The 24,402-nt window shown below is 32.7% G+C and overlaps 10 pseudogenes; all 10 read left to right on the top strand.

Moving 5' to 3' along the window:
• Positions 1 to 7,424: 7,424 nt before the first annotated feature.
• LOC127132806 (uncharacterized) lies at positions 7,425 to 7,543 on the top strand (annotated as a pseudogene).
• A 2,316-nt stretch (positions 7,544 to 9,859) lies between these two features.
• LOC127132822 (uncharacterized) lies at positions 9,860 to 9,978 on the top strand (annotated as a pseudogene).
• Positions 9,979 to 10,954: 976 nt separating this feature from the next.
• On the top strand, positions 10,955 to 11,074 carry LOC127132780 (uncharacterized; annotated as a pseudogene).
• Positions 11,075 to 12,082: 1,008 nt separating this feature from the next.
• LOC127132815 (uncharacterized) lies at positions 12,083 to 12,201 on the top strand (annotated as a pseudogene).
• An 868-nt stretch (positions 12,202 to 13,069) lies between these two features.
• Positions 13,070 to 13,188, top strand: LOC127132846 (uncharacterized; annotated as a pseudogene).
• A 162-nt stretch (positions 13,189 to 13,350) lies between these two features.
• Positions 13,351 to 13,469, top strand: LOC127132850 (uncharacterized; annotated as a pseudogene).
• Positions 13,470 to 13,629: 160 nt separating this feature from the next.
• LOC127132789 (uncharacterized) lies at positions 13,630 to 13,748 on the top strand (annotated as a pseudogene).
• A 722-nt stretch (positions 13,749 to 14,470) lies between these two features.
• On the top strand, positions 14,471 to 14,589 carry LOC127132821 (uncharacterized; annotated as a pseudogene).
• Positions 14,590 to 14,751: 162 nt separating this feature from the next.
• On the top strand, positions 14,752 to 14,870 carry LOC127132827 (uncharacterized; annotated as a pseudogene).
• Positions 14,871 to 15,878: 1,008 nt separating this feature from the next.
• On the top strand, positions 15,879 to 15,997 carry LOC127132810 (uncharacterized; annotated as a pseudogene).
• Positions 15,998 to 24,402: the final 8,405 nt, after the last annotated feature.

Here is a 24,402-nt window from a genome sequence, read left to right as displayed (position 1 = left end):
GTCAGCTGATAAGACCTGTTGAGGAAGGGGAAGTGTGGAATGCTCTGAAAAGCATAGGCCAGAATAAGGCACCGGGGGTGGATGGATTCAACGCTTACTTCTTCACAGCTACATGGCAAATTGTGAAAAATGATGTGACAGCTGCAGTTAAAGAATTTTTTCATATTGGAAAGATGCTGAAGGTTTTCAACTGCTCCTTGGTAACTCTTATCCCCAAAAATCCTGATGCTAAAACTGTGAAGGATATGAGGCCTATAGCTTGCTGTAGTACAATTTACAAGATAATATCAAAAATCCTAACAACTAGACTGGGTAAGGTGATCAGTAAGCTGGTGGATGAATCACAATCTGCTTTTGTTCCAGGTAGACACATACAGGACAACATCATCTTGGCTCAAGAACTGATTAGAGGGTATAACAGAAAGAACATTTCTCCGAGGTGCATGGTGCAGATGGATATCCAAAAGGCGTATGATACGGTTGACTGGAATGCCTTAGCTCAGATTATGCAAGAGATGGGAATACCTCAGATGTTCAGGATTTGGGTAATGGAATGTGTTACCACTACTTCGTATCGGTTCAATATCAATGGGAGTCCCTCAAAAATCCTGGAAGCAAAAAGGGGATTGAGACAGGGAGATCCCATCTCCCCCCTCTTATTTGTGCTGGTGATGGAATACCTTCATAGGATGTTCCAAAACTTGAATAATAATCCAAACTTCAATTTTCACCCAAAATGTGAAAAATTGAAGCTTATTGACATGTGTTTTGCTGATGATATTGTGATCTTTGCGAGAGGGGATGTTGGTTCTCTACAACTTATTATGCAGGTGGTGGATAAATTCACAACCTCAACTGGCTTGCAAATGAGCATTCCTAAAAGCAAGCTGTTTGTGGGAGGGGTAGATGGCATTACCAAAGAAAACTTGCAGCAAGCAACTGGATTCTCTTTGGGGCAGCTCCCAGTCAAGTATCTTGGAGTGCCGCTGAACAGTAGAAAGCTCACCATCAACAATTGCCAAGGGCTGCTAGATAGAATGACTGTTAGAATTAACCATTGGTGTAGCCGTCTTTTGTCGTATGCAGGTAAATTACAGTTGGTGAAAAGTGTGTTGTTTGCTATAACCAATTATTGGATGCAAATATTCCTCCTACCCAAGAAGATCATTAGGCACATTGAAAGCATGTGTAGAAGATTCATTTGGGCTGGAAATGACGAGAAGAGTAAAAGAGCGCCGGTGGCATGGGACCATGTTTGTGATTCGATTGCAAATGGTGGAAGGAACATCATAGCCTTAGGGGAATGGAATAAAGCCACCATTGGCAAGCTTCTATGGAGTTTGAGCGAGAAGAAGGATAAAATGTGGGTTAAATGGATGCATAGTTACTACTTGAAGAATGGAGGGATGGAGGAATACCAGCCCGACAACAACAGTTCATGGTTAATGAAGTCCATATGTAAACATAAAGCTGAATTGATGTCTAATGATATTTGGGTTGAATTCCAGGCCAATGATATGTATAGCACTCGAAGAATGTATCAGCATCTGCGTGGGGACAAGCCAAGAGTTGAATGGAGGAGGTTAATGTACATAAACATGGCTAGACCAAGGGCTGTTTTTACTCTTTGGCTGGTCTGTCAGGACAGATTGCAAACCAAAGACAGATTGATGAGACACGGGACTTATACTGATGGGAATTGTCTGTTTTGTAATATGCAGGAAAATAGAGGCCATTTATTCTTTGAGTGTGCGATCACAAAGAAGATTTGGAAGGAGACTCTCAATAGGCTTGGGCTGGAGTATATCCATATTGATTGGAATGAGCATACTGCTTGGCAACAAGCTAAAGGGAAGGGCAACAAAATGCGTATTTTCAAAGCTGCGCTGGCTGAAACGGTTTACCACATTTGGTGGGTGAGAAACAGGATTTGTTTCCAACAGGGGAGGAAGGAAGAGCTTCAAAGCCAACATATTCATGACATACTTATGGATAGATTTAGAATGAATAGAAAATTGACAGCGTATTGTAATAGCCTTTAGTGGTCATCGTTTGTATTCGTGTCGGTTGGGGTCTGGATCTGAGGATCGGCGTGTACTTCTTTGTTTTTGGCAATAAAGATTATTATTATTCCAAAAAAAATAAAATATTTCATGTCCTCCATGGTCAAATCAATACCCATCAAAATTATGAATTTCCCAAATGAAAAACTAATCTAATACAATATTTCATGTCCTCGATTGTTGGTTGGAAGTTTAATAACATTATTATAATTAATGACCAATATCATAATATACACATTTTAAAGAAAAATGGCCCATAATTAATGATTTTAAATAATTTATTTGGAAATTATAATTATCATTTAAAATTATTTATTTAACTTCTTAATATTAGGGTTTTATTTAATTAACTTCTTAAAGTATAATTATCATTTAATTTATTTAACTTCTTAAATTATAATTATCATTTAATTTATTTAAAATAATAATACTTTTTAGTATTTTGTCTGACTTACATATTGTTTTTTGTCAAAAAAAAATATATATTAATATTACTCTTCATATTACTTGACCCGTGTGAACACAGGTGTTGTTGCAATCTTATCATTCCAAAATGAAATCAATATTCTGAAATCAAATTAATTAGGGTTTTATTTAATATGAAACAGTTTGATGAAAATTAGGGTTTTATTTAATTGAATAAATTGATATTATTATTATTATTATTAATATTGTTATTTATTAATATTTATTATCATCATTATTAATCCCATTTACCCACTTAATAACTCAAAATATTCCAAAACCACTATCATCATTATTAATATTGTAATTTATTAATACTTAAATACGTACATTCTGTATACCGAATTATAATAAAAATGTATTAAAATCAAAAGCAATAAAACTGTTTACAGTAAATAAAAATATAGAATAACATCTTAAAATTCTATTCTATTTGATTATTCATTTACTTATTACTAATTTATTTATTATATAAAAATATATCAAATAAAATTTTAAATATATGTTGTGTCATTAGCATTTATTTCAACTTTTGATTTATTCTTGATTTTTTATTTCAATGAATTTTTCTTTAAATATTTATGATCATGAAGAAATTAGACTATATTTTTATTTACTGTAAACAATTTTATTGCTTTTGATTTTAATACATTTTTATTATAATTCGGTATACATAATGTACATATTTACTATAATTATTCTGTTGAAAGGATAAAATATGTTAGTGTAAAGATAACAGCGGTATAAGATTCAATATGCCAGCGTGTTATTGCAAAATTACATCTATGTAAAATTCAATTAATAATAGATTGACATTGGAATGACCCTATATTATTGTTCATAATAAGTAACCGATTTTAATTTATAGAGTTTGGATCTCAATTAAATCAAATCAAATCAAATAATAAATATACTATTTAAATTTTAAAAATATTCTTATCATATATGGCGGGTAAATATCAATAATAATAATAACAATAATAATAATTAATTGGTAGGTAAATTAACAATAATATTAAATTACTCAATTAATATTAATCAACTACATTAAATAGTTATTTTTAATTTAAAGTTATAATTTAATAACATATAATTATACAATCAAAACGATGTTATATATGTGTAACATCAAAGGTTGGATCCTTTTTAGCATTTTGCCACACACCTCTATCAAATTTATATACTCTTTTTTTTTTTCAGGTTATTAGGTTTGTAATTTTATAGTTATCTAAATTTGCAGTTACATTAATTTTTGAAATTTTTTTCAGTGAAAATGAGTAGAAAGGTTGATTCTGTGAAAGACATCAATGACTCAAAAGAAACTTGGCGTCTTGCTGTTCGAATAATGGATGTTTGGAGTGTTGTGAATAATAAGGGTATTGAACATTTGGAGATGATTGTTATGGATTCCTTGGTAAATTGCTTTTCTTTTTTTAAGTATAGATTTTTGTATGATAGTTAGTAATTACAACAAAATGCTTTTTTGTATAACATATAAAAAGAAGATTATTTTCATTTTGTTAGGGTGATCGGATTCAGGTCCTTATTCGTCATGACCATTTACTGAAATGGAAAGAGGTCATTAAGGAGAATATGACATGCATTATAAACAATGGCAGTGTCTATAACAATGATTTTCAGTGGAAGGTATGTGATCATTCAAAAAAAATTGTGTTTCTTGGTGGTACCACAATGAAGGCAATCGAACTTCAAAATATTCCACCTAAAGGATATTTCTTTAAAGATTTTGGTGAGATACTTCAAGGCAAATGCAAAACCGATAGACTGGAAGGTAATTTAAATTCTATTATAACTTATATAACTTATATATTTGAAAACACATTCAATAATGAACCTTACTTTAATGTAGATATTATTGGTGCTGTTAGTGAGATAAACCATATCCAATCCAACACTCCGGAGAAGAAAGTTGTTGTTTCTGTTGTGCTGAAAGATTTGAAGTAATGCGCATTGTTTTCATAAATTATGTGTTTGATAAATTTATATATTTTGCATCACTAAATCCCATCATATAATATTGTTTATTTATATTGCAAAATAGGGGTAATTGCATAAATTGCAATTTATGGGAAATCTATGGATCAAATTTTTTGGCTTACTACAATGATCCTAAAAACAATGGAGTTATTGTAATTCTGCTCACTCATGCAATGGTAAAAGATGGTCAAGGTATTACACTATTAGACTTTATAAATACATAGCTGATTTGTATTTTTCATTATACATTCAATAATTTTTATATTAATTATACAATTTACAGTGTCAAATGCATGGAGTGGTTCCAAATTGTTGATAAATGAAGACATCCCTGAAATTCAAGATTTTATGTCTAAGTATGGATTTTATTTATTTATTTATATTCAGATTATTATACATAATTTTTAATTTTAATTTCAAAAACAATCTTATTTCTATAGGTTGCCTACTAATGAACAAAAGGAGAAGCCTACTCAATCTGCAAAATCTCTTTCTAATTGGTCTGGTGGTTCTCAGTATTCGCCAGTAGAAAGGTTTGTTCATAATGCGAAATGTATGTCCTTAAGTCAGTTCTGCAAAATCAAACATGTAAGTTGAATACTATAGAGCCGAATTTATCTTTACTATTACAATTATATTGTTTGCTTTTTGAAATTAATATCATTTTTGATTTGCTTTTAGGAAACTTTATGTGTTACTGTAGCAACCACATTGAAATTTGCTGTCTTAAAGTATGGATGGTTTTATTATGGCTGCACAAGGTGTTCTTCGAAGGCACCTAATCCTGAAAAAGCTTATGAATGTTCATGTGGGCAAAAAGTCGAACAATCTATACCAAGGTACATATAATCTAGATGAATTGCAAATAAATTTGGTAATGGATTTGTTATTAATCATATTATGTTGATTGAGGTTCATTTTCAAATGAAATGTGTACACAAAAAAATTAAAATTAAATAAAATAAATTGGTCAAATTTAGACTAGATGTGAGTGAAAAATATGATAAAATAAATTACCTATTTATACTACTAAAAAATATTACCGTTATTTTATTGTTGTTGCAATCCTATCATTCCAAAATGAAATCAATATCCTGAAATCAAATTAGTTATTATTGTAGTTTTTTAAGGTTGCGGGCAGGTTTTGAATCATCACTTCCTAAAAGGTTGCGGGCAGGTTTTGTATAAACCCAGTTTTTTAAGGACCAAAGAATTGTACGAAGTTAAATCATTTTTGTTGCTAAACTTATTTCTCACAATTTTAACTAAAATTGTGAATCTTTTGTTTCAATATCTTTTGTTGCATTAAATCTTACTGTATCAATTGCAATTAATTTCAACATTTGGTAGTATTTATTACTATATTTTAAAACAAATGAGGTTCTGGTATTTCTTTTACATGGTTTATGTATTTTGGTTAAATAATCATTTATTATGAAGGTTAATATTTGCCCTTTTATACCTCAAATTAGTAACAGATTGAAAAATTTCATCCATTACTAAATAAATATATTTTTATTTCTTATGTCCAAAATCTCAATGATAAATGGAATGTTTATTCATAACATTAACAATGGAATGTTTATTATATATCAATATATCAATAAATTGTAAAAATATTTTTGTATTATATTTTTTGATTATTTCCTTAATATAGTATACAAAAAAATTAAGCAAATTATATTACTATAAATTAATAATATTTTACTTTATTATGTCCCTAACTGGAAAAGTTATTTGTGGAAATTTTTTGAACCCATTTATTGATCATTTAACATCCATTATATTAAAAAAAACTCTTATGCAATAAATTTGTGTACATTGATCCAACCATATATATATATATATATATATATATATATATATATATATATATATATATATATATATATATATAAACAAAAAAATATATTATATTTTAATTTTTTTTAAATAAACTATTGCACTTGCGCGACCCGTGCGAACGCACGGGTCCTTTACTAGTTTGATATAAATAAATTATGAATGAGGTGAGTTTGTTTTTTGTAATTGAAATATGGGTTATAAAATATAAAATATAAACTCGAATGTACATAATTATAATATGGGTATTAAAATATAAAGAAATTAAATGTACATAATTAAATAAGTGAAAGAAATATTTTGGCATTAGTTATATTTATTTTGTCGTTAATACGTGAAAGAATTCAAACATATACAATTAGAACACATTGCAGTGTGATCATAATAGCAGTAGTGCACATGATCCCTTTAGAACACCGTAGTTAAGCATGTTTGTGAGAGAGTAGTACTAGGATGAGTGACCTCCTAAGAAAGTCTCTTTGTTACACCTCTTTCTTTTGGCTATATTTTTTAAAATACTTGTTTTCATTTTTTTAATCAGAGTAAAGAGTGCTTGGACGAGAGTAGTACTAGGATGAGTGACCTCTTGGAAAGTCCTTATCTTACACCTCTTTCTTTTGGCTATTTTTTGAAGACTTGTTTTCTTTTTTTATAATTGGAGTAAAAGAATCGGACAAAGTATGAGAAAATAAATATTTCGGCGTTAGTTATATTTATTTTTCCGTTAATAAGTGAAAGAAATCAAACATATACAATTAGAGCGCATTCAATATCAGGTGTGATCTTACCAACACTAATGCATCATATCTTAACATAACTCCGCAGTTAAGCGTGATTAGACGAGAGTAGTACTAGGATGAGTGACATCCTGTGAAGTCCTCGTGTTGTACCACTTTTTGCTATTTTTTAACTACTGGTTAACATTTATTTTAATCGGAGTAAAGAATCAGACAAAGTAGGAGAAAATAAATATTTCGGCGTTAGTTATATTTATTTTGCTATTAAAAAGTGAAGGAAATCAAATCAAATATACACGATTAAAGAGAACTGGATATGAGATGCGATCATATCAACACTAATACACCGGATTCCATCAGAACTCCGCAGTTAAACGTGTTTGCACGAAATTAGTACTAGAATGGATGACCTCATAGGAAGTCCTTGTGTGACACCTCTTTCTATTGGCTATGTTGTAAATACTTGTTTTCTTTTTTTAATCGGAGTAAAAGTATAAGACAAAGTAGGAGAAAATAAATATTTCAGCATTTATTATATTTATTTTTCCGTTAATAAGTGAAATAAATCAAATATATACAATTAGAACGCATTTGGTATCAGGTGCGATCATACCATATCGAATGCATCGGATCTCAACATAACTCCGTTGTTAAACAAGATTGGGCGATAGTAGTACTAGCATGGGTGACATCTTGGGAAGTCCTTGTGTTGCACCAGTTTTTTCTATTTTTTACACACTTGTTATCATTTTTTTAATCGAGGTAACGAATCAGACAAAGTATGAGAAAATAAATACATCTGAGTTAGTTATGTTTATTTTTCTGTTAAAAAGTGAAAGAAATCATATCAAATATATACAATTATAGCGTATTGGATATCAGGTGCGATCATACAAACGCTAATGTAATGGATCCCATCAGAACAACACAATTAAGCGTGGTTGCACGCGAGTAGTACTATGATGGGTGACCTCCTCGGAAGTCCTTGTGTTACACCTCTTTCTTTTGACTATTTTTTAAATATTTGTATTCTTTTTATAATCGGAGTAAAAGAATCGGATAAAGTAGGAGAAAATAAATATTTTGGCGTTAGTTATATACAATTAGAGCGCATTTCATATCAGGTACGATGATACCAGCACTAATGCACATAATCTCATCAAAGTATCACATTTAAGCATGCTTGGACGAGAGTAGTACTAGGATGAGTGACCTCTTGGAAAGTCCTTATGTTTCACCTCTTTGTTTTATATTTCAAATACTTATTTTTATTTTTTAAAATCAGAGTAAAAGAATCAGACAAAGTATGAGAAAATAAATATTTCAGCATTAGTTATATTTAGTTTTCCGTTAATAAGTGAACAAAATCAAATATATACAATTAGAGCGCATTGGGTATCAGGTGCGATCATAGCAACACTAATGCACCGGATCTCAATATATCTTCGTAGTTAAGCGTGATTGGGCGAGAGTACTACTAGAATGAGTGACATCCTAGGAAGTCCTTGTGTTGCACGCCTTTTTGCTATTTTTGAAATACTTATTATCATTTTTTAATTAGAGTAAAGAATTTGACAAATTAGGGGAAAATAAATATTTCGGCATTAGTTATATATATTTTATTGTTAATAAGTGAAAGAAATCAAATCAAATATATACAATTAGAGCGCATTGTATATCAAGTGCGATCATTTCAGCACTAATGCACCGGATGCCACGACAGTAGTACTAGGATGGGTGACTTCCTAGGAAGTCCCTCAGTTACACTTCTTTCTTTTGTCTATTTTTCAAATACTTGCTTTCTTTTTTTTAATCAGAGTAAAAAATAGGACAAAGTAGGAGAAAATAAATATTCCGGCGTTAGTTATATTTATTTTTCCATTATTAAGTGAAATAAATCAAATATATACAATTAGAGCGCATTGAATATAAGGTGCGATCATACCAGCACTAATGCACCAGTTCTCAATATAACTTCATAGTTAAGCGTGATTTGGCGAGAGTAGTACTAGAATGGGTGAACTTCTGGGAAGTCCTTATGTTAAACCTCTTTCTTAAAAACTTGTTTTCCTTTTTTAATCCTAGTAAAAGAATCAGACAAAGTAGGAGAAAATATATTTCGGTGTTAGTTATATTTATTTTGCCTTTAATAAGTGAAAGAAATTGAATATATATAAATAGAGCGCATTGCATATTAGGTGCGATCTTACCAACACTAATGCACCTGATTCCATCAGAATATCACATTTAAGCATGATTGGACGAGAGTAGTACTAAAATGGGTGACCTTCTGGGAAGTCCTTATGTTCCACCTCTTTGTGATATTTTTTAAATATTTGTTTTAATTTTTTTAATTGGAGTAAAAAAATCAGACAAAGTATGAGAAAATAAATATTTCAGCGTTAGTTATATTTATTTTGTCGTTAATAAGTGAAAGAACTCAAATATATACAATTAGAGCGCATTGGACATTAGGTGCGATCATAGCAGCACTAATGCACTGAATCTTAGCATAACTCTGCAGTTAAGCATGATTGGGCGAGAGTTCTACTAGAATGGGTGATATCCTAAGAAGCCTTTAAGTTGCACATCTTTTTTCTATTTTTTAAATACTTGTTATCATTTTTTTAATCGGAGTAAAGAATCGAATAAAGTAAGAGAAAAGAAATATGTTGGCGTTAGTTATATCTATTTTGTTGTTAATAATTGAAATTAACCAAATCAAATATATACAATTAGAATGCATTGGATATTAGGTGTGATCATACAAGTACTAATGCACCGGATCCCATCAGAACTTCACAGTGAAGCGTGCTTGGACGAGAGTAGTACTAGAATGAGTGAACTTCTGGGAAGTCCTTCTGTTAAACCTCTTTCTTTTGGCTATTTTTTAAATACTTATTTTCTTTTTTTTAATCCTAGTAAAAGAATCAAACAAACTAGGAGAAAAAATATTTCGGCATTAGTTATATTTATTTTTCCTTTAATAAGGGAAAAGAAATCAAATATATATAATTAGAGCGTATTGCATATCAGGTGCGATCTTTCCAGCACTAATGCACCTGATTCCATCAGAATATTACATTTAAGCATGCTTGGACGAGAGTAGTACTAATATGGGTGGGCTCCTGGGAAGTCCTTATGTTCTACCTCTTTGTGATATTTTTTAAATACTTGTTTTTATTTTTTTAATCGGAGTAAAAGAATCGGACAGTGTATGAGAAAATAAATATTTTAGTGTTAGTTATATTTATTTTGTCATTAATAAGTGAAAGAACTCAAATATATACAATTAGAGCGCATTGGACATCAGGTGCGATCATACCAGCACTAATGTACCGGATCTTAGCATAACTCTGCAATTAAGCGTGATTAGGCGAGAGTTCTACTAGAATGGGTGACATCCTGAGAAGCCTTTATGTTGCACGTCTTTTTTCTATTTTTTAAATACTTGTTATCATTTTTTTAATCGGAGTAAAGAATCGGACAAAGTAAGAGAAAATAAATATTTTGGCGTTAGTTATATCTATTTTGTTGTTAATAAGTGAAGTTAATCAAATCAAATATATACAATTAGAACGCATTGGATATTAGGTGTGATCATACAAGTACTAATGCACCAGATCCCTTCAGAACTTCACAGTGAAGCGTGCTTGTGTGACCTCTTGGGAAGTCCTTGTGTTACACCTATTTTTGCTTTTTTTTAAATACTTGTTTTAATTTGTTTATAATTAGAGTAAAAGAATTAGAAAAGTAGGAGAAAATAAATATTTCGGCGTAAGTTATATTTATTTTGACGTTATTAATTTAAAGAAATCAAATATATAGAATTAGAGCATATTGCATATCAGGTGCGATCATACCAGCACTATTGCACCCGCTCCCATCAGAACTTCGCAGTTAAGCATGCTTGGGCGAGAGTAGTACTTTGATGGGTGTCCTCCTTGGGAAGTTCTTGTGTTGCACTTTGTTTTGCTATTTTTGAAATACTTGTTATCATTTTTTTAATTGGAGTAAAGAATTTGACAAAGTAGGAGAAAGTAAATATTTCAGTGTTAGTTATATTTATTATGTTGTAAATAAGTGAATGGAATCAACTCAAATATATGCAATTAGAGCGTGTTAGATATCAGGTATGTTCATAACAATCATAATACACCGGATCCCATGAGAACTCCACAGTTACGTGTGCTTGCACGAGAGTACTACTAGGATGGATGACCTCCTAGGAAGTCCTTATGTTACACATCTTTCTTTTGGCTATTTTTTAAATTATTGTTTTATTTTTTTTTAATCGGAGTTAAAGAATCGGACAAAGTAGGAGAAAATAAATATTTCGACGTCAATTATATTTATTTTGTCGTTAATAAGTGAAAGAAATCAAATCTATACAATTAGTACGCATTGCATATCAGGTGCAATCATACCAGCACTAATGCACCTAACCTCATAAGAATATCACATTTAAGCGTGGTTGGACTAGAGTAGTACTAGGATAGCTGACATCCTGGGAAGTCCTTATGTTCCACCTCTTTGTGCAATTTTTTAAATACTTGTTTCCATTTTTTTAATCGGAGTAAAACAATCGTACCAAGTATGAGAAAATAAATATTTCAGCGTTAGTTATATTTATTTTTACGTTAATAAGTGAAAGAAATAAAATATATATAATTAGAGCGCATTGGATATCAGGTGCGATCATACTAACACTAATGCACCAGATCTCAATAAAACTCCGCGGTTAAGCAAGATTTGGCGAGATTAGTACTAGGATGAGTGACTTCCTTAGAAGTTCCTGTGTTACACCTCTTTTTGCTATTTTTGAAATGCTTGTAATCATTTTTTTTAATCGGAGTAAAGAATCGAACAAAGTAGGAGAAAATAAATATTTTGGCATTAGTTATATTTATTTTGTTGTTAATAAGTGAAAGAAATCAAATCAAATCAAATATATACAGTTAGAGCATATTGGATATCAGGTGTGGTCATATCAACACCAATGCACCGGATCCCATGAGAACTCTGCAGTTACGTGTGCTTCTGCGAGAGTAGTACTAGGATGGGTGACCTCCTAGGAAGTCCTTATGTTACACTTCTTTCTTTGGGCTCTTTTTTAAATACTTGTTTTCTTTTTTTTAATCGGAGAAAAAAATAGATAAAGTTGGAAAAAATAAATATTTCAACATTAGTTATATTTATTTTTCCGTTAATAAGTGAAAGAAATCAAATATATACAATTAGAGCACATTGAATATAAGGTGCAATCATACCAGCACTAATGCACAAGATCTCAACATAACTCCACAGTTAAGCGTGATTGGGCGAGAGTAGTACTAGAATGGGTGAACTTTTGGGAAGTCCTTCTATTAAACCTCTTTATTTTGGCTATTTTTTCAATACTTGTTTTCTTTTTTTTAATCGAAGTAAAAGTATCAGACAAAGTAGGAGAAAAAAAATGTTTTGTCGTTAGTTATATTTATTATTCCTATAATAAGTGAAAAAATCAAATATATACAATTAGAGCGTATTGCATATCAAGTGCGATCATATCAACACTAATGCACCTCATCCCATTAGAATATCACTTTAAGCATGCTTGGACGAGAGTAATACTAGGATGGATGTCCTCCTGGAAAGTCCTTATGTTCCACCTCTTTGAGATATTTTTTAAATACTTGTTTTCATTTTGTTTCATCGGAGTAAAAGAATCAGATAAAGCATGAGAAAAATAAATATTTCAACATTAGTTATGTTTATTTTATCGTTAATAAGTGAAAGAAATCATATATATATATATATATATATATATATATATATATATATATATATATATATATATATATATATATATATATATATATATATATATATATATATATATATATATATATATATATATATATATATATATATATATATATATATATATATATATATATATATAATTAGAGCATATTGGATATCAAGTGCGATCATACCAACACTAATGCACCGAATCTCAGCATAACTATGCAGTTAAACGTGATTGGGTGAGAGTTGTACTAGGATAGGTGACATCCTGCGAAGTCCTTATGTTGCGCCTCTTTTTTCTATATTTAAATCCCTTGTTATCATTTTTTAAATCGGAGTAAAGGATCGGACAAAGTAAGAGAAAATAAATACTTTGGCGTTAGTTATATCTATTTTGACATTAATAAGTGAAATTAATCAAATCAAATATATACAATTAGAATGCAATGGATATCAGGTGCGATCATAATAGTACTAATGCACCAGATCCCATCAAAATTTCGCAGTTAAACGTGGTTGGATTAGAGTAATACTAGGATGGGTGACCTCTTGGGAAGTCCTTGTGTTACACCTCTTTATGCTATTTTTTAAATATTTGTTTTAGTTTTTTTATAATCAGAGTAAAATAATCTGAAAAAGTAGGAGAAAATAAATATTTTTGTGTTAGTTATATTTATTTTGACGTTAATAATTTAAAGAAATCAAATATATATAATTAGAGCACATTGTATATCAGGTGCGATCATACCAGCACTAATGCACCTGCTCCCATCAGAACTTCGCAGTTAAGCGTCCTTGAGCGAGAGTAGTACTTTGTTAGGTGTCCTCCTGGGAAGTCCTTGTGTTGCACTTCGTTTTGCTATTTTCGAAATGCTTGTTATCATTTTTTTAATCGGAGTAAAGAATCGGACAAAGTAGGAGAAAATAATTATTTTGACATTAATTATATTTATTTTGCTATTAATAAGTGAAAGAAATCAACTCAAATATATACAATTAGTGCGTATTGGATATCAGGTGTGACCATATCATTACTAATGCACCTGATCCCATGAGAACTCCACTGTTACGCGTGCTTGCACGAGAGTATTACTAGGATGGCTGACCTCCTAGGAAGTCCTTGTCTTACACTTCTTTCTTTTGGCTATTTTTTAAATACTTGTTTTCTTTTTTTTAATCGGAGTTAAAGAATCAGACAGAGTAGGAGAAAAAAATATTTCGGCATTAGTTATATTTTGTTTTGCCGTTAATAAGTGAAAGAAATCAAATATGTACAATTAGAGCGCATTGCATATCATGTGCGATCATATCAGCACTAATGCACCTGATCCTATCAGAATATCACATTTAAGCATGCTTGGACGAGAGTAGTACTAGAATGGGTGACCTCCTGGGAAATCCTTATGTTCCACCTCTTTGTGCAATTTTTTAAATACTTCTTTCTATTTTTTTTAATTGGAGTAAAAGAATCGGAAGAAATATGAGAAAAATAAGTATTTCAACATTAGTTATGTTTATTTTTCCATTAATAAGTGAAAGAAATCAAATAAATATATTTAGAGCGCATTGGATATCGGGTGCGATCATACCAACACTTATGCACCAGATCTCAACATAACTCCGCAGTTAAGCAAGATTGGGCGAGATTAGTACTAGGATGTGTGACCTCCTTGGAAGTCCTTGTGTTGCACCTCTTTTTGCTATTTTTTAAATACTTATTATCATTTTTTTAATCGGGGTAAAGAGTCAAACACAGTAGGAAAAAATAAATATTTCGGCGTTAGTTATATATATTTTGTTGTTAAGAAGTAACATAAATCAAATCAAATATATACAGTTAGACCACATTGGATATCAGGTGCGATCATATCATCACTAATGCACCGAATCCCATGAGAACTATGCAGTTACACGTGCTTGCGCGAGAGTAGTACTAGGATGGGTGACCTCATAGGAAGTCCTTATATTACACTTCTTTCTTTTGGCTCTTTTTTAAATTCTTGTTTTATTTTTTTTTATAATCGGAGTAAAAGAATCGGACAAAGTATGAGAAAATAAATTTTTCGGCATTAGTTATATTTATTTTTACGTTAATAAGTGAAAGAAATCAATTATATACAATTAGAGTGCATTGAATATAAGGTGAGATCATACCAACACTAATGCAACAGATCTCAACTTAACTCCGCAGTTAAGCGTGATTGGGCGAGAGTAGTACTACAATTGGTGAACTTCTGGGAAGTCCTTCTGTTAAACCTCTTTCTTTTTACTATTTTTTAAATACTTGTTTTCTTTTTTTTTTGAATTGTAGTAAAAGAATCAAACAAAGTAGGAGAAAAAAAAATTTCGGCATTAGTTATATTTATTTTTCCTTAAATAAGTGAAAGAAATCAAATATATACAATTAGAGCGCATTGCATATCAAGTGCGATCATACCAGCACTAATGCACCTGATCCCATTATAATATTACATATAAGAATGCTTGGACGAGAGTAGTACTAGGATGAGTGACCTCTTAGGAAGTCCTTATGTTCCACCTCTTTGTGATATTTTTTAAATACTTGTTTTCATTGTTTTTAATAGGAGAAAAATAATCGGACAAAGTATGAGAAAATAAATATTTCAATGTTAGTTATATTTATTTTGTCATTAATCAGTGAAAGAACTCAAATATATACAATTAGAGCACATTGGATATCAGGTGCAATCATACCAGCACTAATGCACCGGATCTCAGCATAACTCCACAGTTAAGCGTGATTGGGGGAGAGTTGCACTAGGATGGGTGGCATCCTTGGAAGTCCTTATGTTGCACCACTTTTTTCTATTTTTTAATTACTTGTTATCATATTTTTAAATTTGAGTAAAGAGTCAGACAAAGTAAGAGAAAAAAAATATTTTGGCGTTAGTTATATCTATTTTGTTGTTTATAAGTGAAATTGATCAAATCAAATATATACAATTAGAACACATTGGATATCAGGTGTGACCATACCAGTACTAATGCACCAGATCTTATCAGAACTTCGCAATTAAGCATGCTTGGACGACAATAATACTAGGATGGGTGACCTCTTGGGAAGTCCTTGTGTTACACCTCTTTGTGCTATTTTTTAAATACTTGTTTTAATATTTTTTATAATCGGAGTAAACATTCACTTTAAGAATAATTGATTTCAACAGGGAATGTCAACAACAATCTAAGAACAGGTAAGTCTTGAAGTGTGAAGCATTGTTGGTCTTCCCCAAGCAGTTGGTTTGGTAACTTTTTCCTCCCAAACATTTCGTCGTTCGTTCCTAACTTGGTTAAGAAGTCGCTCTCCAAGCAACCTATTATCCCCGATTGAGTTAATGATCGGTCCCCTTTGCAAATTCATCTTCCGCAACTGAGGTGTTCATGTTCTGCATCCCCCAGTTTGCGAGTTGATTATTCGACCCTGGATATCCCAGAACCTTTATTTGGTCTCTAGATCCCTATTTGCATCTGTTTGTGTTGCATAACCACGATAGTTTATCCCCTGTGTGAGTCAGATCCGATTATCTTTGTCTTAGAATTGGTTTATTTTGCAATTTCCGAGAAGAATTTGATGATTATTGAGAAATGTGACGGTCTTTGATTTAGTCGAACAAGTCACAGCCTCCCTAGCAAAATTGCTCAGATTCCTCATTCAGAGTTTTATTTGGCGGAGTTTGCCTTCTGATAGAAGTTCCCGCTTTCCCGACAATGTCTTGTTCTAAGCAGTATCTGATTTTGTCCCCTTCAAGGTTGTATCCCATTTGACATGGTGTTAACTTAAAATTCCTTGCAGTGTTGATTTGTTTGGATCCTCAGCAGATCCTTCTCGATCCTCGACAGGTTTGATTGATCATCCTTCAATAGTGCTCTCTTCCCGCAGAGTTTGCCTTGATTGATTGGCAGCACATTCTCCATGTCTTTCCCCATCCAGAGTTGATTTATTCAGAGCTAGATGATTTATTTTCATCCCTAGCATATTCTCCAGTTGGTGTTTCCATCTTGTTGAGATTAGTCGAGTGTTTTGTAGTGATGATTCGAATCTTCGTTATTTGTATCCTTTGTGCTGTTTTGTCGGTATAATCATAATCATACGCATACATATTCATGCATAAAAACCAACATAAAATATTTCATTACACATTTTTATTGCATTGCTTTTTCTTCTGATCCCCTGCTTTGGTGATATTATTCCCCCATACAGATTTTGTGTGTTTGTCCTCTTGGAATTGTAGAGTGTAAGCCCCTTAAGCAGAAAGAGTTTATCCTTTCTCATTCCCCACTGAGTTATTTCCTCGTGGATGATTATTATTTTGGTGTTGTCCCCAATACTTAACTTGGATGGAACCACTCCCCTTGAGTTATATCCTCATTGGGTTGAGTCTTTGTTTGACCGTTTCTTTCTAGTTCTCACCTAGATAGATCTTTTGGTCTCAAAGAGTCTATTACCCAGTAACTGGTAATATTCATCTTGATATTGAGTACATTAATTTTACCCAATACCCAGTAAAATGCAATATACTTCCTTTATTTTCCCCAACGGATTCGTTTTCACGTTTCCCCGGTAAGTCTATCCTTGATATGTTCATCTTAACCAGTGAGTGATATTCTTCCTTTTTGGTTTCTACCCAGTAAAAAGGTATTCGTAATCCCTGGTTTTGTTCACAAAAGAGTCTATCCTTGATATGTTCACTTTAACCGGTGATTGATTTTCTCCTCTTTGCGATCTTCTTCCCAATAAATGATAGATATAAATCATACTTTCCCCCTCAGAGTTAATCCTTGAAATGTTCACTCTAACCAGTGACGAATTCTCTCTATTTTTGTGGTCTTCTACCCAATAACAGGCGGTTGTAAATCCCATTTCCTCTGCTGAGTCTATCCTTGATATGTTCATCCTAACCGATGACGGATATTCTCTATCTTTGGTCTTCTACCAGTAATCGGTAATTATAATTCCTATTTCTCCCCAGAAATTTATCCTTGATATGTTTACCCTAATAGATAATGGATATTCTTCCTCTTTTCCCAGGTGGTGTATCCTTGATATGTTCATTCTAATCAATGAAGGATATTCTTCCGCTAATTTATCCTTGATATGTTCACTTTAACTGGTGACGGATACTCTCTTTTTGGTCTTCTGCCTAGTAAACGGTAGTTGTAAATCCTATTTGATATTCTCTCCCTAGTAGGTTATTCTTACCCACTAACCGGTAATAAATACGCCTCTTTTTCCTCAGCGAGTCATCCTTGATATGTTTACCCTAACCGATAAATGATGTCCCTCTCTTCGAGTGTATTAATCTTCTTACCCAGTAACCGGTAGTAGATTATACATCTCTTTTACTCTTGTGTTGAAGTTCGTTCTTCCCAGTTGAGTTTGGGCGCATACTTCCCTAGGTAAGTCACCTTCCCCTGCAGATAACCTTATTCCCAGGCCAAGTCCTTCCCAGTTGAGTTTGGGCGCATACTTCCAGTAGTTTTCAAGTCATAGCCTGACCTACGCATAGCCTTTTATCCCCTAGAGTCTTTGTCTCCTCAGTGAGTTTTCCTAACGGAATGCATTATGCTCCTTTGGAGTTCTAGTCTCTCCAGATTCTTTTCTTTTGTGGCAATATATTTCCCACAAAGATTATTTTAACATTCATATTGTAGCGGTAAATTCATGACCATCAAGCTACGGATAAGCTTAACGTCAATAAAACCAGAGTCGCCACCGTGCTTTTATTGTTTCCAAGGAAAAAGGGAGAAGTACAAAAAAATCCCAAAGATAAGAAGTTTTCAAATCAAAACTAATAAAATACCAGAGATTACAGGTAAGGGGGTTGGTTACACAGAAGGAAGATGTTAGCACCCAAAGTGTCCTAGGTACTCCTAGGGAGCCCTTTTTTGTGTGCATATGTGTTTTTGTATAAAATGATGTTTGCAAAAAAAATAGAGTGGAGGGATGAGAAAAGAATTTATTAATTATATTTTTGTGTTAGACAAGACCTTCGGACCAACATAAAATGAGGGATCAAAACCTCGTAGTTCGTGGTAATAATTTCAAAATGGGTGTATTTCTTTTAATAAAAATTTAAGTTTAACAAAGGCACAAAAGGCCTAAAAAGGTTTGAATGAGTGTAAGTTTTTTTTTGTATTTTGAAATTTTAAGTCAAGTATAGTTAGGTTCATTTACAAGTTTGATTAAGAAAAGGGTTTAAAAATGCAATGGCATAAGGCCAAAGTTTCTAATTTGCAATATGGTTTGAGATTAGAAAAAAAACACAAGCAAATAAGATTTTAAAAGGAGGGAGTGATTTGAAATTAAATAAATGGGGAAGAGATGAAGAGACTAATCCTAAGCAAAAATTAAAAGTTAAGAGTTGAAAAGATCTGACCAATGGGGTGCAATCCAATAGACAAGAATGTCATATAGAAACCAAAATTTCCCTTGGACTTTAGAATCAAGCAATATCATTACACAAATAGAAAGATGAAGAGAAAGACATCAAATAAATATAGAGTCATCCAAGCTTAGCAACTCCATTATTTTCTTCATAAACTCCCATGTATCAGATGAACTCAAAGATAGGCACTAGGCACAGGTTCAAAGTAACAGCTCCAATAAGACCATGTAGCAGAGGAACTCAAATGGATCTTCAATACTTGCATCAGATGAAGTTTCAATTCACAAGTACTTGGTTTCATGAAAGTTGGAATTAGCCAAGTCCTTTTGCATAGGGAGTGTTTCCTAATTCTAACTCCAATGTCTCAGATCCAATCCAACAGTCCACACAAATGTCTTTTAGGGTTTTTGTTGTTATTTTTGTACATTAAGGTCAAAAGACCACAAACACAAACAAGTATATACAATCACAATATAATCATAATATAAAGCTCAAATGAGCAAAGTGAAAATGGCATTAAGGTAAACAAGTTAAATGTTATGAATAATGGCAAATGAATAAAGACTTAAAAATTAAAGTGCATAAAAGTAAATGGCTCGAAATTAAATGTTGGTTGTTAGTTGATTAGAAGTTAGTATTGCTTTTGCTTTTGTTTTGTTTAAGTCATTCTTTGGAGAATACTCAACCCACTATTCACAAGCATGGATCCTTGAACTAAGACATCTTCCAAAGGAAGGAAAAAAGGCCAAATTTCCACACAATACCATGAAAGAGGGGAGACTTACAATCTCACTTACTAGAATGCTATGCCATTTGTGTCAAAAATTTAGTGATATGTTAAGCAATCGTAATTGGGCTTATGTAGAATTCACAACTATTTGAGATTGGGAAATAGAAATTTTAGTGTTAATGCATGTTAGAGATATGGTATTATGAACCATACTCCTAAAACATACCACACTTACAAGAATATGCAAAAGGGGTGGATCTAATCTCATTCACACTTATGTTGATTTTGCAATCAACTAGCCTTAGAATATAGAGACATCATACGTCCATGAAATGAATGAGAAAAGAATGGGATTGAGATGAAGAGGGAGGGGAAATGGAATCAACACAAATTGGTTAAATGGGGACTTTTATCAAATTAAAATCATCCATTCATTTTGGGTAGCGGACAGCGGACCCCTGGCTAACTCTGTGTAGTGTGATCGGTCGCCGAAATTTAATTTGGTTTTAATTAATTAATAGAGTTTAAATTAATAATAATAGTGTGTTTATTATTATTGTCTTGTGGTGATCGGTTATGGCCTTAGTTTTCCTTTATTTTGTTTTGGGATTTTAAAATACGACCTGCGTGTCATGCCTCTCTTTTAATCTCTTAATGTAACTTCTTTTCTCATCTCACTCCCTCGTATGTAAAACGAGTTTCTTTTATATAATATAATGTTATGAAGAAAGAGAAGAATACGATATCAAAGGAGGACAACCTTGAAGATCTTGCTTGGAAAAGCTTAGATCGTTATTAAGTTAGCTTAGGTTCTCTCATTGGCTTGGGAGAACAATTGCACTAGGGGCCATAACTGTTTCATTATGTATGTTGATGCATGTGAATGAATGTTGATGCATGTGAGAGACGATTTATATGATAAATAAGCCGGTGAGATCAGAATAATTGAAAATTCCCTCAAATTAAATATTAAGTTTATGCTTTCCAAGTTTTAGCACTCATCAAGACTAGTATCGAATAATGTAGGTTTCGCCTACGCGAGGTGCATATTCTATATTAGTAAGGTGCAATGGGATAATTGTAATATCCAATTGCTAAAAAAATGGGTCAAACTTAACTAAACAAATTATAACAAGATTATATATGTTTAGAAGCAAGATTGGAAATGATCCATGTGATGGATTGGAATAAGGAGTTATTCACCCAACTAAAATATTCGAGAGTTGTATTAGATACAATCGGAAGGAGTTCCTACCTAAATAACCTAGAAAATATTCGAACGGGATTTTACGAATCAAATGGTGAGGATCATTTGTTTTGATTAAAATAGTGGGAGCATATTTAATTAAAGGCCTAATTAAATATGTTATTGATACTTATATTTTCATTATTTTCATGTAGATTACCATGACAACAAACACCTCGAACAACATTTTGGGATCAATCCTTGATAAGGAAAAATTGTCTGGGACAAATTTTCTGGAGTGACACCGAAATCTGAGGATTATCCTAAAAAATGATAGAAAGTTGTATGTCTTGGAGAAACCTGTTCCTGAAGAGGTACCTCCTAGTTTTGCACCTAACGCAGAAAGAGATGCTTACAAGAAGCATGTTGATGATGCCAATGAAACTGCTTGCCTCATGCTAGCTACCATGAACTCAGAGTTGCAAAAGCACCATGAGAACATGGCAACGTTCGATATGATCGAACACCTGAAGATGCTATATCAAAAGCAAGCAAGGCATAAAAGGTTTGAAGTTTCAAAACCCCTTTTTAAAGGCAAGTTAGCTGAGGGAGCCCCTCTAGGTCCCCATGTGCTCAAGATGATTGGGTATGTGGAGAGCCTTGAGAGGTTGGGTTTTCCCCTCGGAAAGGAACTTGCGACTGATTTGATCTTGCAATCGTTTCCAGATAGATTCGGTCAATTTGTCCTTAATTTCAATATGAATGATATGGACAAATATCTTCCTGAACTGCTAGCCATGTTAAGAATTGTTGAGCGGAATCTGAAGTCAAAAGGGAAGTCCATTCTGATGATCAAAAATGGAAAGAGACAGAACAAAAGATCCACCAAGCAGGCTGATAAAGGGAAAGGCAGGGAAGTTGCCAAACCTAAACCCACTGCTCCTGCTTTGAAGCCTAGTGGAGGCATAGCAAAGGAAAACCCCTACTTCCATTGCGGTAAGACCGGACACTGGAAGAGAAACTACCCAAAGTACCTGGAAGATAAGAAGAATGGAGTAGAGACTTCAACTTCAGGTATTTTTGTTATTGAAATTAATTTATCTACTTCTGCATCATGGGTATTAGATATTGGATGCGGTTCTCACATTTGTACCAATGTGCATGGGCTAAAAAGGAGTAGAGATTTGGCAAAAGGTGAAGTTGACCTACGAGTTGGAAAGGGAGCAAAGGTTGTTGCTTTAGCCGTAGAAACTTATGTATTGACTTTACCTAGTGGTTTAATAATTCAGTTAGAGAACTATTATTATGTACCTGCAATTAGCAGAAATATTATTTCCATTTCTTGTTTAGACAAGTTTGGTTTTTCATTTATAATAATAAACAATTGTTGCTCAATTTATTTGAATGATATATTCTATGCTACTGCGCAAATGAACAATTATGTCCTTGATCTTAAAATGCATATTTATAACATTAATACTAAAAGGATGAAACCTAATGAGTTAAATCCAACTTACCTTTGGCATTGTAGATTAGGTCACATAAATGAGAAACGCATTTCTAAACTCTATAAAGATGGACTCTAAGACTCTTTTGATTATGAATCATATGAGACATGTAGATCTTGTTTAATTGGAAAGATGAAAAAGTCTCCGTTCACAGGAAAAGGTGAAAGAGCTAATGATCTTTTGGCCCTCATACATACTGATGTATATGGACCACTGAACATACCAACCATAAGTGGTTTTCAGTCCTTCATCATATTTACTGATGATTTCAGTAGATATGGTTATGTGTATTTAATGAAACACAAATCAGAGTCCTTTGAAAAGTTCAAGGAATTCAAGAATGAAGTACAAAACCAACTAGGTAAGAATATTAAAACTCTTCGAGCAGATCGAGGTGGTGAGTATTTAAGCCTAGAGTTTGATGACCATCTGAAAGAGTGTGGGATCCTATCCCGACTTACTCCTCCTGGAACACCCCAATGGAACGGTGTATATGAGATAAGAAGTCGAACCTTGTTAGACATGGTCCGATCCATGATGAGTCACGCCGATCTTCCAAACTCCTTTTGGGGATATGCACCATTGACAGCAGCTTACACACTTAACCGTGTTCCATCCAAAAAGTTTGATAAGACACCATATGAGATATGGAGTGGTAAGAAACCACATATGTATTACATGAAGATTTGGGGTTGTGAAGTTTATGTGAAACGACACATTTCAACTAAGCTTGAACCCAAATTTGACAAATGCTTATTTGTGGGGTATCCTAAAGAAATAAGAGGGTATTACTTCTACAATCCTTCTGAGGGCAAAGTGTTTGTCGCTCGAACTGGAGTTTTCCTAGAAAAGGATTTTATTTCCAAAGGAATCAGTGGGAGGAAAGTAGAGCTTGAAGAAATTCAAGAATCACAAAGCATTGATACACCTAGGGAGGAATTAGATCAGGAAACACAAGTAGTTATGGAAGAGCAACCTGCTCAAGTAGAACAAGACCAGCGTAGGTCAAGCAGGATACGTCACCTACCTGAGAGACATGTATATCTTATAACTGATCAAGGTGATGTATTACTCATGGATCAAGATGAGTGTGTGACCTACCAAGAGGCCATAACTGGTCCCGAGTCTGAGAAGTGGCTAGAAGCCATGAAATCTGAAATGGATTCCATGTACACACACAAAGTTTGAACCTTGGTATTAAAGTGTGGCTAAAGTCGGAAATCGGGAAAGAGTAAAACTGTGATTGAAAAGTGAACAGGAGATCGCGAAAGATCGTAGTAGCATTGCGGATGCAAAATTTGGGGGTAACCATCCTGATGTCTCGAGCATCACTTGAGGACAAGCAATGAGATAAGTTTGGGGTTGTGATCAGCCTCTAATTCTACTTGTTTTCTGAAACTCATTCGGCACCTTTGTAAGAAGCCGGTAACACATTAGTCCATTTATTTTATTATTTTGTTTAGTAATTTAGATGTTTTGTATTGTTGTTTCCATTTGTTGATTACATGTTATATGCATCATCATACTCCATTTTATGTCCCTTTGTGGTAGTTCTTTTGGTTTCAGGTATAAGCAAGTGTACCAAAGGGATAAACAAGAAAATCGGATGTTCTGGGCCCGTCGGAAGAAGAAAATTGGACATACAATAGCCCTGACATGGCCACCCGTGTTGCCTAACA

Source organism: Lathyrus oleraceus, chromosome 3 (assembly GCF_024323335.1).
Source record: "Lathyrus oleraceus cultivar Zhongwan6 chromosome 3, CAAS_Psat_ZW6_1.0, whole genome shotgun sequence".
Classification (NCBI taxonomy): domain Eukaryota; kingdom Viridiplantae; phylum Streptophyta; class Magnoliopsida; order Fabales; family Fabaceae; genus Lathyrus; species Lathyrus oleraceus.
The sequence above is the reverse complement of the archived record's forward strand: the minus strand, read 5'-3'. Positions and strand labels throughout refer to the sequence as shown.